Here is a 10541-nt window from a genome sequence, read left to right on the forward strand (position 1 = left end):
TTTATCTAGCTCGGCCCGGTAGTATCCCATTGGCCTCCCTTCATTATGGTTCATTGTATCCTCTACACTGAACCAACCTTTAATACGACCAAATATTGTAACCTCGTGTGTGTCAACTTTGGCAGTTTCCTCCTAAATAAACTTCATAGAGTTCTCATCAAACAATTACCTCGGTTGTAACATTGACCTCCATTTTGAACCTCTGGTCTCAAATAGTGACCCCAACCTAAAATAGGTTACTCTCATTAATGCGGTTATCGGTAGGTTTCAAGTACCTTTGAAGACAGAGTTCATTGATTCCACAAGATTTATTGTCATGTGGCCTCATTGTTGACCATTATCGATCCACCTTAACGCATACACATTTGTCAACCTAGTCACTCCGCAGTAGTGCTGGAACGATGGTTCTATTAAGGCATACCATGCGTTCACAACTTTTTTAAAGTGTCGTGTTGTTTACTGTGGAAATTGGTAAACAACCGCTGGTCTTCCCAAAGCCTTAAACCAAGGGTTACTTGCAAGATCGACCAGTTGATCTTGAGACAAGTGCTAAGGTTTTTGAAATTGTACTGGTTCTGTCGATGATATTAGCCTAAGAAACGGTTTTCTAAGACTGAAGGAACAAGTACAACGGCTTTCCACACGATGTGTTAGGTTCGACCGACAAGTGACTCGTGACCGACGGGAACAAACCTAAGCTTAACAACTAAACAAATCTAGACGTTAAGACCCGGACCTACTATGGTGACTCGTGACCGACGGGAGGTATTGAATCCAGACTTCGTTCTCAACGAAATAAGGAGTAACTGACTCTTTTGTGAACATGAAAATATAAAACGAACAACGATCAATGAGTAAAATGCAAGTAAAAGCTTCAAAATACATGACTAAAACATAAAGACTTTGCATTGAAATAAAGGTGGTGATTCACGTACATCAAGACACTTAGCAACTCATTCTTCCTTAAGTCGGAAATTTAGCAGAGTTTTAGCAAGTAGTTTGGATGTACCAGCGAACACACCTATTTTACATTAGAATAACTTATTTATAGTATTTACAAAGATAACTGCCTACAGCAAACTACGGCTAGAATTAAAACTTAAAGCAACCTGGCATTCCTAAAGTCGATGATAATTAGGAAACTCGAGTATCATTGCGAAGATAATTAGGAAACATTGAGAAGTTGAATGCCCAAGATAATTATGATATTTGCAAAAACCTCCTTGTTGTCGTTGTTCTAATGGCGACAACTTAGCATTTGGAGGTACTAAAATTTGACCATCTTTAACCAATACATCGAAAATTTCCTCGTATTTGCTAAGTCAATTTTTGCCTCAGTCAGTGAGATATAGTCGTCCTCATATAAAGGGTTTGTATCATCATAATCGACACAGGCTACTTTTTCTTTCTTAGCCTTAGCTTTGGTATGCCTAACTTTCTGTAATCGTAAACGCTCAAGGTGTCGGACCCCATCAACTAATTGTGACATACTCTTAACAAAGGTTGGGTCTATTTTCTTCCTGATGGAATAATCTAGACCCCTCGCAGCCATTTGAACAAGTTCATGTTCGGGTACCAGCGTAAAACATTTTGCCTTTAATGACCTAAACCTATTCAGGTAGTCGTCAATGGTCTCGGCGAACCTCTTTTTAATATTCAATAATTTGACCAAACTAATTTTCGAATGTCCCTCATAAAATTGCTCATGAAAAAACTTTTCCAATTTAGGCCATGAGTCGATAGAATTTGGGGGCAATGTGGTAAACCATGTGAATGCCGCCTTAGTGAGGGATGATGGAAAATGCTTCACTCTTAAGCTTTCATTGTTCGCCATGTCACCCGATTCGGTCATATATCTGGCTAGATATATGTTCGACCGTCGATTCTCCCATCTCTCCCGCAAACTTGGTATACTTAGGTATTTTCCAACCTCTAGGGTTTTCTGTTTGCCCAATGTACTCGGATAACAGGGAAGAATATGTTGCCCTTTGTAACGAAGTATTCATTCCATTTCTGGCCATAATCCTTTTGACAATCGTTGTTAAATTGTTCTCCATCGTTGTCTCTTCTTGTCGGTATTGATCTACGATCTGATCAGCGTCTTATTGTCGACCTACCAACACTACTGGTTGGTGTCTTTCCCTTGCTCCACTTTGGTTTGGTTGAAACTTGGGGTTGTGACATTGCACTGTTTCATCTTCCGCTAGATCAACTTCTGGTTGTGCAAGCGCAACATTTCGCCTATTCGTTTGAGGGGCCTGTGTAACACCCTTCTAAACCCCGCGGCAATTAAACAATTTAAAATCAGAGTAACATGCACAAGGGTGTCACAATTCATAAAAATAAATATCATCTGTCATAAGTCATGCGTTCACTGAAGAAAACATCTTAAAATAACTCATAAATCAATAACTCATGTTTACACGGTGGAATCAATCATCAACTAGCATTACATCATTAATGCTTTCAATCTTCAAAATAAATTAAACAAAACAGAGTTAATGTCATAAACTAAAAACAACGTTCCTCAGTGTTACATCTATCAGGGTATGACCCGACGCTAACTGACTCATTGACTCATGAGATAATCCTCACCGAGTCGAAGCCGCTATCCTCAATCTAAAAAATATAATGTAAGGGTGAGTCTCATTCGCAATTAACAAATATTATTGCATTATAAATAACAATGCATCAACAGTTATATTATTCACCCAATTCATCTATATTCAGATAATCCACCATTCACACAAAAACACATATCATCATAACATAACAATGAAATACATTCAGTCATGTTATTAAATTCATGCATATGAATGTAACTGACTATATGCATGTGGTGCCAAACATCACCAGTGGAAATCATCCACCGACCGATCTATCATCATCCAGATACGGCCCTGCCAGCACAAATTCCACACAATGGGAATTTGCCCTCCACTGAATCCCCTCATCATCTAGGATTCAGCCCTCATTAATGTTTATGAATGCATGCAAACATATATACAACATACTTTCATCATCACCATTCTATGAGTAGCATCATCTATACTCATTTCATCATCATCATCGTCATTATTACGCATGTTCATATATACATTAACATCATTCAATGCAATCAATTCATCGGTAAACCACAAGATCACATCACAAGGTTTACTCATTCTCAAACAGTACACAAAACAGGCCTATAGATTGAAAGTTACGCATCATTGAACTTTCCAGAAAAATCATAAAACAGAATTTTTCACATACAGAAGCCATACGCGTATCACTAATCCCATACGCGTATCACCCTTTGCCCATACGCGTACCATACGCGTATCCCCAGAATCCAAAATGGCCTAAAAATCAACTCATACGCATATCAGCCCTGTCACACGCGTATCACCAGGACCAATTTCCTCTTTCAAACTTCTCATACGCGTATGAGCATCCTCATACGCTCCTCATACGCAAATCACCAGTACATGGTATTTGGGACAGGGCAGCTGCGTATCATACGCGTATAGCCCTTGGGGAATGTCCCTCATACGCGTATAACCTCGTCCCATACGTGTATGACACTGTTCCATACGCGAAAAACCAGAAAATGCCCAGAATTCTATAGTTTCGTAACAGTTCAATTCTCACTCGTTTCTACTCATACCAGTCCACGATTTTGAGTCTAAAACAGTCCATTTTTCACGTTTCATTCATAGAATTCATTCATACAGATTAATCTATCATCCTATATCAATTCACACATCAAAATCCCCAAAATCTAAATCAATTCTTAGAACCCAAAACCTAACTCTGACATACAAATCAAATTGACTCAACAACATAACTATTCATATACTATTCATCTATAATCACAATAAGAGATGATAATTGGAAGAGTCCCCCCTTACCTTTGCCAAATTTCTTGATCTTTGGTCTCTTCCTCTATGTTCCTTTTTCACGTTCTTCGTGTTCCAACTTCTCTCTTTTCACGTTCTGTTCCTTCTTTCCCAAATCTAATTATTTTTATGAAAAATAATATTAAATTAGTAAGGGCTTTACTACACCACACCCCCTCTTCTTACTAATCTCTTATATGGCCCAAATGCCATAAACCATCATTTTTCCATTATTTTCATAAAATCCATAATAATTATAATTATTAATCTAATATTCAAATTAAATTAAAAATTAAAATTATACGGGTGTTACAGCTTGTCGATAAGGAGTTTGAGGTGCCCCCAAGAAATTACACAGGCGAGTCAATTGATCAACCACTTGCCTATTTGACTCTGCGGATTCATGTATTATAGGATTGAAAATAGTACCCATTTGGTTAGTTAACATAGTTACTATCGTCCATTTATTGTCTAAGCACTGCTACAGAAGTATTCGACAATGGCACAACTCTATTCTGATTTGTCCTATTTTGAGCACCTGGTGTAGATCCTTGCACATGCAAACTCACGCTCTGAGCATTATCCGATACTAACGTCGGATTCGTCGTCGACTGATACCCAGGCATTAAAGAATACGACATTCCATACATGGGGTCTGCAGTACCAAAACGGGGCATGTTAGGCCTAAATGGTATGTTTGTTGTCGTCCTCGATCCAGGGCCCCCTGGTGGAGGCACAGGGATATCTGCTACCAACGGCCATGTAACTGACGCTGTCGTGGCCCCATTCGTCAGTGGAGGATAAGGTGCCACTTGGGTAAGTACAGTGTTTGAAGACTCTAAGGACTGCGAAGGCACTTCATCTATATTATTTGGGTTAGGAGGATTAATTATCCTAGATTTGCGCCTCTTGGGTGATTTATTATACTCTTTGGTGTAATTCCCACTCCTAAGTTTCATACACTTTCTACTTCTACAAAAACTTAGCAAAATGGTCCCACCAGCTGTGCCATTTTGTTTACTGTGGAAATTGGTAATCAACCGCTGGTCTTCCCAAAGCCTTAAACTAAGGGTTACTTGCAAGATCGACCAGTTGATCTTGAGACAAGTGTTAAGGTTTTTGAAATTTTACTAGTTATGTCGATGATATTAGCCTAAGAAACGGTTTTCAAAGACTAAAGGAACAAGTACAACGGCTTTCCACACGATGTGTTAGGTTCGACCGATAGGTGACTCGTGACCGACGAGAACAAACCTAAGCTTAACAACTAAATAAATCTGGGCGTTAGGACCCGGACCTACTCTGGTGACTCATGACCGACAGGAGGTATTGAATCCAGACTTCGTTCTAAACGAAATAAGGAGTAACTGACTCTTTTGTGAACATGAAAATATAAAACGAACATCGATCAATGAGTAAAATGCAAGTAAAAGCTTCAAAATATATGACTAAAACATAAAGACTTTGCATTGAAATAAAGGTGGTGATTCACGTACATTAAGACACTTGGCAACTCTTTCTTCCTGAAGTCGGAAATTGAGCAGAGTTTCAGCAAGTAGTTTGGATGTACCAGCCAACACACCTATTTTACATCAGAATAACTTATTTATAGTTTTTGCAAAGATAACTGCCTATAGCAATCTACAACTGGTATTAAAACTTAAAGCAACTGCCTCGTAAGATCTCTTTGTGTGTTTGGCGCCAACAAGTCACGATCTTGTGAAATAACTGCTCATGATATTTAAAATTTGAAACTTCCCGCCTTTGATTTTCTGTGAGTTAACCATTCTTGGCTTCGACGCCTACATCTGTCAAGGGCGAAATATAATAATTTTCCTAAGTATGGAAAACCTCTGTGGTCGACGACTTATGGTTGATTCGACTGTTATCACCTTTCGACACATGTTTACTTCGACTCTTTTACGCATTTTCTGCCACATAAACCCTCACTCGTGGGGACCTTTCCTTAATTCTCAAGACTATCAGCTGGGAGAACGTGTCCTTTTATATCTTAAGAATTTTTAGGGTAACGCGTGTCTTTGATCTCCTGTGTGAATGTCATACCCCAAAATTTGCCCTCATATATTTACGAACTCCACTTTATTTCGAATAAATGAATTGGCACAGTTGGTAAGAATTTAAGCGTGAAAGCCGCATTAGCGCGAGGTCCCGAGTTCGAACCCCAATTCTAACATTTTTCTTTGCATCTAACTTTAATTTTGATTTTATTTTCATTAAAAGGAAAAATAATAAAAAATAAAAAAAATAATACATTGAATTGTTTTATAGTTTTTTAAACCTTCTTTTACTTCATAATTTTACACGTTTTATCTTAGATTAGTTTTTTGGGCTTTTTGATTATAGTCCATTGTGTTAACCTAATAATGTTACTATATATATACTAATATATACTACTATTGTGAAGGGGGAGACGACAACCTGCTAGTTGTTAATCCTTATTTTTTTGATCCCAACTAACAGCTGCTGACCTTTTTTTTAACCCTTATTCCCTGTGCATACTCCACAAAAAAAAAAAAAAAACCCTTCACAAAACGCATCCCACGTACAACAAATAACACTCTGCAATTTCTATACAACTTCCATACAAATGACATTCACCTCCTAATTCTTTTTGAGTGAAAACCGTAGCAATCTCTCAGACCCAAGTCAAAGAAACATAAACAATCCCCATCAAGTTTTATTGAAATTCCAACTTGCATCGTGAAGCTCATATATTCACACTATCACTCTGTTCCTTAACCACTCTTTGTCTTATAATATGTTTGGCAGGAAAAATTTAATAAAAACAACGTGGATGCTAGGGACTACCACCGCCTCTGAACATTCAATGTGGATGTTCGCCGTCAGCCTCCACGTTCATCGCCTCAGAATGGGCCGCGTCCAGTACCAGGGGAGAGATTCAAAGAAACCGAAAACTCAGGTGCTATGGCAGAAGGCGTTTGAGATCAATTCAAGCACTCACATACACCCAAAACGATTCCTCGTAGGTTTCTGAGGCTAATCGCATTACCTCCATTGATTGAATGGAATCACCACGAAAACGGCACGGTTTGCGCTTTCTTCTTTCAATCATACACTAATCATAAACATGTTTAGTTCACGTATTCATGACTGTAAGGATCTGCATGTTGTTTCGAGATAGTCTAATTGCATTTTAGGTACAGATTGAAGCATAGATCCTGACTAGGGTTTTAAGCTCATAATTTGGGGCTACGCGTTAGGGACCAAATTGATTGAAATTAATCACGTTTTCGTGATCAGGGGAAATTATTTAATCAATCTGGATTTTATTTGGTACCTATAGATTGTGATTTGCAGGTTTTTGATGTCGAAAACGGTTATGGCCATGGAGAGGAACCGTGTTTCTTCAGAATTTCAAAGGAAGAAGATGAGTACTGTAGCGCACGATCCTTGTTTTTTTTATTATTATTCAAAGTTTGGTTGTTTTGTTTATTATAAAACTCCGTCCATCATATGACAAAATAATGCGCGCAGCTCAGTGGTTAAAGCAAGGCCTGGTGATCCCAATGGAAAGGGGTTCGAGCCCCTGCAGCGACAATATTATTTTGATACATGTCTCACTCAGATCGTGTGCTCACTGCTTGGAGAAAACTACGGTAAGCCCTCAATTCTGGGCACTTGGATCTACATCTGGCCAGATCAGAAGGCCAAAGACATACTCCTCACCATGGGCACTCAATGCTGCACCACACTGGAATATGAGCTAAGTTCATCTTTAAATTTTGCTACTTTTATTTAATTATAAATGTTTTTTCTTATTTCTTTTATTCTTTCTTCTTATCATCTATTATTTTAATTAATTATTTACTTTTATTTTTCAACCTAATATTCTCTTTATATAACAAATTATAATTAATTATTTTATCGAAATTCGAGTTTTCATAATTGTATGTTATTATTATCATTACTATTTAAAATTCAAAATTATTTTCAAATGAATTATTTTATCAACTAAATAATTAGGATTACGTCCGATAATTATTTAATCGACATTTTAATTTCGAACGCTCGATTTTTCTCCCTAACTTAGTTTGTTATTTTACTAACGGGGGTAATTGGTGCCTCGGGTAGGGTTTACGAGTCTCACCTTAGAACGTGCCTGCACTAAAAATTCTTTCTTTGTTCTTTGCCCAAATTTTCAGGATTAATCAAGGTCCTCCGCCTACGTGCTCCACTAATCAAAAGCTAAGTTTTTTTTTTATTATTCTTTTCTTATTTAAATATTATTTGACCTCTATTTCATTTTGTTTTGCCTTTAATAAGGTTTACCTCGAATAGTCAATACGCTAACCACTATCATTTTTTATTTGATTCCCAGATGGTCAGGGTCAATGCTTCATGCTTCAAGGCGAGTTTCTGCCCATCAACCTTCATCAATCAAAAGCTAGGATTTGTCAAACCGCCAAAGCTACGAATGTTGGTAAACCTAAAACCCTATTTTTATTATTACTTATGTCAAACCCTATTAAGGGATCCGCTGGTTTCATTGTCCCCCTTCCCCTATTATTATGTAACTGTTTACTGGTTGTATTGATTGGCCTTGAAGGCACTTAAACTGTGATGTTATATTATTACTGCGTGGTTAGTAATATAGGGAGTGACAAGACTAATCAATTAAACGATAGATCACCTAACTACAAGATAAATGTAATCGAAGTTAACCACGTGATTGTTGCACCCACACACCTTTAGGGTAATCCCTCTGGTTGCCTTTGTTGCCTGTTGCCTTGTTGCCTTTAAGTGTACTAAATAGTCAAAGTCCCTCGATTCCGGGGATACCTAAGCAAAACAAATGTTGCCCTAAGTTCATTATCATCATCCATTTTGTCCCACGATGTTGCCTTATATGATGATTGTCCCAATTGCTAAGGTATCCTCGCATGATGCCTAAAAAGATTAATGACTATTATATCATTACCTTAGACTACCTACCCTCTTTATGGCATGGGACAGTCTTATGGCGAACGATTACCCGATGACCCTTACACATCCAATTGAAAGACTTCTTACCCTTTATGGTATGGACAGATCCTTTCGCCTGAAAAGCTAAAAGAACAAATTTTTAAACTTAGGGTAAGTTGCTATTAATTGCTTGCTCAATTCAAAATTCAAATTCAAATTCAAAATTCAAATTCAAATTCAAAATTCAAACTCTTTTTCAAATACTTTCAAAACAACTTCGAACAAAGACTACGCTTATTTACAAGCTAAAGTTCTCTTCCGAATTTCTATTCATACACTATTTTTTAAACAAATCAAACATTTTCAAAGTGAGCTAAGCAATTAAGAGCCCATGGATAACCATGGATGCAAAGGGTGCCTTATACCTTCCCTTTGCACAAATTACCCCCCGAACTCAAAATCTTTCAAAAGGTCTTTCCTGTTCTTTTAGCCTTTCCTAATTGGATAAAATAAAAGTCGGTGGCGACTCTTGCTATCCGCAACATATTCGATTATAAAAGTCAGTTCACCGTATTACAGAACTGGCGACTCTGTTGGGGATGCTTTCAAATAAAAGAGGGGTTACCTTAGAGTTTAGGATCACTTTAAAATTGTTTGACTTGTTTGCTTTATCTTTAAAGGTTGTTTTGGGTATTCTGCTGTGTGAAAGATCCTATACCCGGATCTAGTGTACCTTAGGTATGTGACATGAGACCAGGGAGGCTGTACGACATGTATCGTTATGGTTGAACTGGTGGCCACCGTTAGTGCGACGCTTTGGTTTGTCCTGATGGCCCTTGAATATGATCGAGGAGACATTTGGCTACCGCGTGGTGTCGTAAGCACTAATTTGCCCTTAGAACCCTAGTTGAACTTGACTTTGGCCTATAGGAAGTAGCGAGATGGCTAGCTTTGGATTCCTGACTGAAGCCGGTTGATACTCGATGCTACACTCATTGAGATTGGACTTTAGGGATGTTTTTGGCTGGCTGATCGAGTGCCATGTTGAGACAATGCCCGCGAGAAAGATCAGGGATATGAGCACCATATACCCGATTACTATTCTAGGACAGGTTGAACCAACTAAACTTCAATGGGGAGGGTATTTACCTACGAACTTCACGCAAGCCTTTAAACCTAAGGACACGTGTGTGACTTGTCTGTGCTTGCTGCTAACCCTTTGGTTTTCTTGCAGGTTTTTCTTGTGGGACTCACTCTTCCTTACTAGCTTACGCTTTGCCTGATGCATTACATAACATCATGACATCATGACATCATACGCATAACATGATTTAACTAACCCTTTCAAGGATCTTAGGAATTTAGGGCGCACAATTTCAGGGACTCCTGTCAAGGACTAATTTTCTAATCAAGGGGCAAGAGGATTTATTTTCCTCTTGTCACACACCTTCCAATTCAAAGACTCAGTACCTAGCAAGGGGCAAGAGGATTTACTTTCCTCTGGCCATGTATCTTCAAATTCAGAAGTATCCCAAATCAGAGGCGATGACCCACTCGATATGGTGAGCTTGATTCTCAAAGAAGGATGTTCGTAGACAAGAGTCAGAATTCTTCAAACAAATATGCGACCAAATCACTTTCCAATGTTGCTAACTTAACTCCTAAAGATCCTTGAAAACAATGCATTTTCATTCATGACATCGCATATTTCTAACT

This window comes from Vicia villosa, linkage group LG4, assembly GCF_029867415.1.
Source record: "Vicia villosa cultivar HV-30 ecotype Madison, WI linkage group LG4, Vvil1.0, whole genome shotgun sequence".
Taxonomy (NCBI): Eukaryota; Viridiplantae; Streptophyta; class Magnoliopsida; order Fabales; family Fabaceae; genus Vicia; species Vicia villosa.